This window comes from Salvelinus alpinus, chromosome 15, assembly GCF_045679555.1.
Source record: "Salvelinus alpinus chromosome 15, SLU_Salpinus.1, whole genome shotgun sequence".
Taxonomy (NCBI): Eukaryota; Metazoa; Chordata; class Actinopteri; order Salmoniformes; family Salmonidae; genus Salvelinus; species Salvelinus alpinus.
Genome location: NC_092100.1, coordinates 55,105,432 through 55,112,317, shown reverse-complemented (window position 1 = coordinate 55,112,317; position 6,886 = coordinate 55,105,432).

The window sequence follows — 6,886 nt, the reverse complement described above, 5'->3', positions numbered from 1 at the left end:
AATATATTCCTGGGGGTATTATTATTATTTACTATTGTTATAACTATCAAACTTAACAACCTACTCTTTATTTACGTACAGTACGCTCTGTACATTGCAAACAAAGCAAAGTGTGATTTCACTGAGGTATGTATAAATTATGAAATTCTCATCACTAGTGGATGTTTTTTGGGATCCCCATCCGATTGTGTGATTTTCTTTTTCAAAGGAAAACATGCAGCAAATTAGGCGACGGTGGTGCCTAGTTCTCCTGCAGAACATTCCCGTGCCGTAAGTCTTGAACATTATCAAAACTTTTCGTTCGCATCCTTAAAATCACTTGTTTCACTGTAGCCAGACTGACCTGAATATATTTTCATATTGAATGTATATAATGTATGTCATTCACTCATTAAAAGATAGTTAAAGGCGGCGAAAACAAAACGCACTACACTACAGGTAGGAGGTGTCATATGATGAGTGATAGAGTTATAAACCAGTGTTTAAAGACTTAACCCCCCCCCCCCCCCCCCCGCCTCTCCAATATATTTCAGGATGATGTAGAAGACACATCAGCATCCAGCTCTGCAGGATCAGGAACTGTATAGGCTAGTTGGGAACCACTGGCCTACAGTATGATGGCATTTGCCTTATGGGCATTTGCAATGCACCTCTTGACATTATGCATCTACACATTGTTTACATGTTGTCGCGCTATATCAAGGTTAGATTAATTAAACACAACCAAACAATCAAGAGCCCTGATGGTATAGGTGACCTGAAGAAGTGATATTCCAAAATCAGGTGTGCTTTTAATTTGTTTATGTACTGTAGGTTCACCAGATGACCTCTATCAACACACCCATGTCGACTGGATTCCCACTGTGAAGTTGAGCAATGCTGTAGCATCAGTTTCTCCTTTACTATTTTTTCCAGATATGAAAGGAGACATCCCTCAGTTATACAATATGGTTGTCTATGCTGTGCTATGCACATTTTCTTTAGGAATGTAATTAAAAAAGTAATAGTAAAGTAAAATACAGATACCCCAAAAAACGACTTCAGTACTTTTGCTCTTTTGTGTAGCTTCACTCCGTAGCCCACTAGTCTGTCTCTAATGGAGTCATTTAGAACATTGTTAAACTCACAGTGCTCTGGTAGTTTATTTAATGCAGCAGCAAACATTGTCACTGATTCTACCTCTTCTGATTTCTCCGGTGGAACCTAAACCTTTTAGCAATAACTAGTGTCCATTCAGTATTTCCACAATATCCCCATACATCTTATTACCTGGCCTGTCTGTCTTTAGCAGGCTGCGTAGTAAATTAAATGTATTTGGCCATATTATTCAAAAAAATGCAGGCACAATTTTATCCTCGTCAATGTCATTTGCAATAACAAAATATTCAAACCGTTCTATATATGAGCTCCGCTGCTCAACACTTTCATCAAACTGTCCATTGTTTCCAACAATTCCAGCAATTATTCATTTTTCAATAGGCTCCTGATTGTCACTAACTTCAATATTGTCCTGAACCCAGGCAATATTTTCCTCAGTCATGTGATCTTCTTTCACGTCACTCACTGACGTTTCATCCTCAAGTTCGCTCATTTAGCAGTTTTGAATTCCAAAGTTCGTCTTCACAGTTGAATAAATGTCGTTTCCTTTACTCACTCCTCCCTTTTCAATCACGTTGTTTTCCCACTCCGACATCCGTCTCGACTCATTTTCTGCCATCCATGACAATTTTAACTTTCTCTCTTAGCTAGCTCGACTATGCACTTGCCTCTTCTAGCAATACACTGTGCTAACATTAGCCCAGACCAGGGGTCCCCAATTACATTAAGCCGAGGGACGATTTGTTTTCTTTGACGGGTGGTCAGGACTACGGAAAAAAGTTCTAAATAATTAGTAAATTGACCACAAAAATCCCAAACAGATATTTCGTATTTGACAAAAACAGAAATATTTCAAACCTTGATTATATTGGGAGACGATCACATATGGCTCTCTATTTATGTGAGGGAATACTTGGGAACAGATATCCCAAATTAAAATCACTTTGAGAGGATTTCCTGTAGATTTTACAGTATTTTATGTCCAACAACTAAAATGTATCACACACGGGATGAATTTTCAGGAACCCTGGCTTAGACTGTACTACGGAAAATAACAGATTTAAACATGTAAAAACGGACTTATTCCAGACAGCATAGATACTGTAGGTTCAGACTTACTCGTCGACACACTTTTGTTATGTCTCGTGGGTTTCACAACCACGTCTGTATAACAATGAAATACTGATGAGACGGGAATCAGTTCAACCATTTACAGTGGGGAGAACAAGTATTTGATACACTGCCGATTTTGCAGGTTTTCCTACTTACAAAGCATGTAGAGGTCTGTAATTTTTATCATAGGTACACTTCAACTGTGAGAGACGGAATCTAAAACAAAAATCCAGAAAATCACATTGTATGATTTTTAAATAATTAATTTGCATTTTATTGCATGACATAAGTATTTGATCACCTACCAACCAGTAAGAATTCCGGCTCTCACAGACCTGTTAGTTTTTCTTTAAGAAGCCCTCCTGTTCTCCACTCATTACCTGTATTAACTGCACCTGTTTGAACTCGTTACCTGTATAAAAGACACCTGTCCACACACTCAATCAAACAGATTCCAACCTCTCCACAATGGCCAAGACCAGAGAGCTGTGTAAGGACATCAGGGATAAAATTGTAGACCTGCACAAGGCTGGGATGGGCTACAGGACAATAGGCAAGCAGCTTGGTGAGAAGGAAACAACTGTTGGCGCAATTATTAGAAAAAGGAAGAAGTTCAAGATGACGGTCAATCACCCTCGGTCTGGGGCTCCATGCAAGATTTCACCTCGTGGGGCATCAATGATCATGAGGAAGGTGAGGGATCAGCCCAGAACTACACGGCAGGACCTGGTCAATGACCTGAAGAGAGCTGGGACCACAGTCTCAAAGAAAACCATTAGTAACACACTACGCCGTCATGGATTAAAATCCTGCAGCGCACGCAAGGTCCCCCCAGGGGGACCATGCCAGTGCATGTCCAGGCCTGTCTGAAGTTTGCCAATGACCATCTGGATGATCCAGAGGAGGAATGGGAGAAGGTCATGTGGTCTGATGAGACAAAAATAGAGCTTTTTGGTCTAACTCCACTCGCCGTGTTTGGAGGAAGAAGAAGTATGAGTACAACCCCAAGAACACCATCCCAACCGTGAAGCATGGAGGTGGAAACATCATTCTTTGGGGATGCTTTTCTGCAAAGGGGACAGGACGACTGCACCGTATTGAGGGGAGGATGGATGGGGCCATGTATCGCGAGATCTTGGCCAACAACCTCCTTCCCTCAGTAAGAGCATTGAAGATGGGTCGTGGCTGGGTCTTCCAGCATGACAACGACACGAAGCACACAGCCATGGCAACTAAGGAGTGGCTCCGTAAGAAGCATCTCAAGGTCCTGGAGTGGCCTAGCCAGTCTCCAGACCTGAACCCAATAGAAAATCTTTGGAGGGAGCTGAAAGTCCGTATTGCCCAGCGACAGCCCCGAAACCTGAAGGATCTGGAGAAGATCTGTAGGGAGGAGTGGGCCAAAATCCCTGCTGCAGTGTGTGCAAACCTAGTCAAGAACTACAGGAAACGTATGATCTCTGTAATTGCAAACAAAGGTTTCTGTACCAAATATTAAGTTCTGCTTTTCTGATGTATCAAATACTTATGTCATGCAATAAAATGCAAATTAATTACTTAAAAATCATACAATGTGATTTTCTGGATTTTTGTTTTAGATTCCGTCTCTCATAGTTGAAGTGTACCTATGATAAAAATTACAGACCTCTACATGCTTTGTAAGTAGGAAAACCTGCAAAATCGGCAGTGTATCAAATACTTGTTCTCCCCACTGTATATGAACATGCTCAACACATGTGTTGTAGATGGGCACGTTCATATAAATGGTTGAACTGTCCCCCCGTCTCATCAGTATTTAGGCGGCACAACCCCATTACACAACATTATTTCCTGGCTCTTACAGGTGTTTCTGTGCTGTTCACTGACAGTGAGCTAAGGAGTATGTCCCACATGGCACCCTATTCCCTACATAGTGCACTATTTTTGACCGGGACCCATAGTGACCTATGTAGGGAAGAGAGTAGTACTTGGGACACAGAAAGAGTTGCCAGACTAGTTTGCATAACAATATGCCAGATTGACTAGCCTGGTCCCAGATCTGTTTGTGCAGTCTTGTTACAGTATGCGTGGCAATGACCATGCGAGTTGACAAGGCTTCACATAAAGATCTGGGACCAGGCTACATATTGACACCTTCCACCTGTCTGCTATTTGAAACCATGACATAGAGGAAAGTGTATTTGGTCTCAGTGCCAAAACAGTACCATTGCGTGAGCACGGAGCATTGTGTCAAATCAAATGCACGCTCCAATCCAGTTCAGACAGACAGACACCTTCATGGGGCTTGTTGTTTTTGATCCAAAATCGTTCGTGTAAAAAAGACATGTTACAGATGTGTTTTGTTTCAGCTAGGTGGTGGTGATCTTCATAGCAGAGTGTTTGGACATAAAATACTGTCAAATCACCAGGAAATAAGCTCAAAGTGATTTTAATTGAGGAAATCTGTTCCCAAGTATTCCCGCGCATAATAGAGAGGCGTATGTGATCATATCCCAATGTAATCAGTATTTGAAATGATTCTGTTTTTGTCAAATACAAAATATGTTTGGGATTCTTGTGATCAATTTGCAGTCTACAAATGATTTATAACTGTGTTCCGGCCCCCCGACCATCTGCTCAAGGAAAAATCGTCCCACAGCTGAATGTAATTGGGGACACCTGCTCTATGTACTGGTATTTGACAGAAGGATTACCTGTGCTGAAAGACATTGCAGTTGGTATGTTATTATATTACATTGCATCTCGGTTTTTACAGTGTGATCCCAGCAGTGATTCCTCACCGTGTGCCTTAAAAGCTATTTTGCTAGAGAAACTGGTATCAAATGATGGTTCCATGTTTATGGTCTTAGAGCAGGTGTTTGTAGATATCAGACCGTTCTGCCAGTTTGTCCAAAGTTTAAAAAAGAAAAAAATAATCTAAGTATTTTTCAGAAGTAGTTTCATAGCACGGGTGTGTGTGTTTATGCATAGTACCGTGACTGAGTGCGTAACTGTATGCAACGTGCGTAAGTGTGTTCGTAGGTGTGTCTGCTAACGCGTGACCTGTGTACACCTTTTCCATCTGCATAATCTGGGAACAGGATCCATATAAAATGGATGTGTCACACTGTGGGGCTGAGAACAAAGAATGTTGGGATACATTGTATGAAATGTCAGAAGTAGGAGAGGTGTTGCAAGGGGTCTATTTTAGTGAGCCATTCACATGATGTTTTCAAGACATAAATCTTTCCTTGAAAAATCATGAAATGCTTTATCCTCTCCCTCTTCGGACACTCCTCTCACTCTCTCTGATTGTCATCCCCTTGAAGGTAAGTTTGATCCATGAATCAAGTTATAAGGAAGTTATGCAAACATTGCTATACTGGGGAATTATCAATTGGAATGAATCAGAAGTTACATTGAGCTGGGTGAATGGAATATGGAATGACAGTCATCCAATATGCTGTAATAAAAATAAGGCCATGCTCATGAAAAAAGAAAGAATGGTCCTCCCACATCTTAAACGGCACCAACCGCCACTGCTCTCCACCTCTGTTAGCCTTCGGCAGGTGGACTGACAGCCTGTGTTTTGATGCAGGGATTAGTGAAGATTGCATGTCAGTGCCATTTAATGAGGGAGGATTATTCTTTTTTTTTTATGAGCATAGACTTATTTCTATTACAACATATTGGATGACTGTCATTCATATTCCATTCACCCAGCTCAATGTAACATCTATAGGTTTAGGCTACTACATGATACAAAAATGTCCCCTGTACCCATCATGAGGTTGCTACAACCTAGCCTATGAATGAAAGTTCACAACGTAGGTGCAATAATCAAGACAATTGAGTAATTAAGGTGACAGACAGTGACACATTCAATATTTCCTTGCACACTCTTGCCTGCATTTAGTTGATCTAGGGTGCAATAATTAGTCCAACAGTTACAAATGTGAGTTTCTATTGGACAAATTCAGGTATGTTTATCTCTGTTTCTTTGTGTTTGCTTCCATTTAAGAAACGTTTTTCAACAGAATATTCGGAATGAATACATCCCTGATCACACGCAAACACAATTCACTTTCATAGCAGCCACATAGAAACAGCATGATCACTTTTCTCGTTGTATATAATTCCTTCTCGCAACTATCTACGCGCTCTCCTCTTCTCACCTTTTCCCTTCGCTTGTGGACTTCAGCTGTCTGTGACTAGGTGAAAAAAACGTTCCAAGCCAAACCTTTCCTATCATGACCGTTAATCGCTAACGCACAGGCTACATCGTTGTCACGTCATACGCCTGTTGTATTCGGCACATGTGACAAATACAATTTGATTTGATAGTCAACATAGCTACTATAACTAATGCGTTAGTAAACCCCCTACAATCATGCAGTACAGTGTACAATCAGAAAGCAGTTCAACAGAACCCTGGTGGGCCCAGTGGCAGTAAATTCATAAAACCAAAAGCCATACCTTGACTTGGAAGAGTTCCAGTTTTGGATAGCCATAGCCATAGCCAGCTAACTAACATAGCATCCCTCTCTGTCTGAGTCAGGCGTTTGAGTAGGCTAAACTAGCTAGCTGCATTCGCTAGCTAAGTGAAAGTCTCTATCTCTCTCTTGCCTCTCCTTAATGTTGGAAGAAATTAATTTGTTCAAAACTGTTCAACTATTGTCTTTCTCTCTCTTCGAGTCAA